This window comes from Otolemur garnettii, unplaced genomic scaffold (genome assembly GCF_000181295.1).
Source record: "Otolemur garnettii isolate 467f Iridium unplaced genomic scaffold, OtoGar3 scaffold00011, whole genome shotgun sequence".
Classification (NCBI taxonomy): Eukaryota; Metazoa; Chordata; class Mammalia; order Primates; family Galagidae; genus Otolemur; species Otolemur garnettii.
Genome location: NW_003852406.1, coordinates 16,378,589 through 16,380,414, shown reverse-complemented (window position 1 = coordinate 16,380,414; position 1,826 = coordinate 16,378,589). Strand labels below are relative to the sequence as shown.

Genomic DNA, 1,826 nt, shown 5'->3' with positions numbered 1-1,826 from the left:
CCCTGGGTAGAGTGCTGTAACATCACAGCTCACAGCAACCTCCAACTCCTGGGCTCAAGCGAGTCTCCTGCCTCCGCCTCCCAAGTAGCTGGGACCACAGGGGCCCACCACAACACCTGGCCATTTTTTGGTTGCAGCCATCATTGTTGTTTGGCAGGCCCAGGCTGGATTTGAACCTGCCTCCTTAGGTGTATGTGGCTGGCGCCTTAGCCACTTGAGCCACAGGCACTGAGCCTCAAATGGCAGTTTTAACCACCACCTAAAGGAAGATGATTCCCAGGTCTCCAGTTCTTTTCTCTTTCCCCAGGTAGAGTACCATAGCTAAAATTACCTCTTGGAGATTTTCTATTATATCTCAAATTTAAGAAATCTAATACCCAAACTGACTTTTCTCTCTCAGAGTCAGTTTCTTATTTAGAATATAGTTTTAAAAATGGTAGCATTGTTTTCTTAAGCCTTGGACTTGAAACCTTTGAGTTGGTCTTCAATCCCCATGTTTTTGACACCCATTACATTCGATCATTAACACCAGATATCTAGATTTGGCTCTTGGAAAGTTTTCAGCTTTCCCTTTCCACTTCTATCACATTTTGTTCAGTCTTTGTCATTTTTACCTTTTTTTTTTTTTAAAGACAGGGTCTCACTCTGTTGCCTGGGCTAGAGATTAGTGTCATGATTACAGTTGACTGCAACCTCAAGTTCCTGGGCTCAAACAACCTCGCCTTGGCCTCCCTAGTAGCTAGGACTATAGATGAACCACCACACATCAGGCTAATTTTTCTATTTATGTGGGTCTTGCTATGTTGTTCAGGCTGGTCTTGAACTTGTGGCCTCAAGTGATCCTCTCATCGTGGCCTCCCCAAATACTGGGATTATAAATATGAGCCACTGTGCCCAGCCTATCATTTCATTCTCGAACTAATTTGTAATTGCCTTCTAAAAAGTCTCTGGTCGGCAGTGCCTATAGCTCACTGGGTAGGGCACTGGCCACATACACCAAGGCTGGTGGGTTCAAACCCAGCCTGGGCCAGCTAAAACAACAATGACAACTGCAACAACAAAAAATAGCTGGGCGTTGTGGCAGGCGCCTGTAGTCCCAGCTACTTGGAAGGCTGAGGCAAGAAAACAGCTTAAGCCCAAGAGTTTGAGGTTGCTGTGAGCTGTGATGCCACGGCACTCTACCAAGAGCAACATAGTGAGATTATCTCAAAAAAATAGAAAAATAAAAAAAAGAGAAACAATACAAAATTTCAGACATTTTTAGAAGTAGTAAGGGCAAGTCATTTAATAAAACTTTTCAGTTTTATAAAAATCTGCATGATTTTGGATTATGATGCCAAATGCATTTCTTACAATTTTTTTAATTTTAATTTTTAATTATTATGGGTACATAATAGCAGTATATTGTTATAGGGTGTATGTGATGTTTAGATACAGACATACCATGTGAATTAATCAAATCAGAGTAATTAGGGTATCCTTCAGCTCAGGCATGTATCATTTCTTTTTATTAAGAACACTCCAATTCCACTCTTTTAGTTAAAGTATACCCTAAGTTACTGTTGATAATAGTCACTCTGTTGTGCTATGAAATATTGTTCATTCTAGCTAACTATAGTTTCGTACTCATCAACCATCCCTACTTTATGCCTCTCTCCTCCCACTACCCTTCCCATCGTCTAGTAACTACCTTGGTCATAAATGTCTAAAGCTACTGCTTTAGTTCGTGATCTCATATTCCGTTTTTTTTTTTTTTTTTGAGACAGAGCCTCAAGCCATCCCCCTGGGTAGAGTGCCATGGCATCATGCTCACAGCAACCTCCAAC

At 41.3% G+C, this 1,826-nt stretch overlaps 1 protein-coding gene across 2 annotated transcripts in view; it reads right to left on the bottom strand.

The window, feature by feature from the left end:
* The window catches only part of SNX1 (sorting nexin 1), a 58,662-nt gene that overhangs the window by 29,571 nt on the left and 27,265 nt on the right, over window positions 1-1,826 (bottom strand). The window lies entirely within an intron of this gene.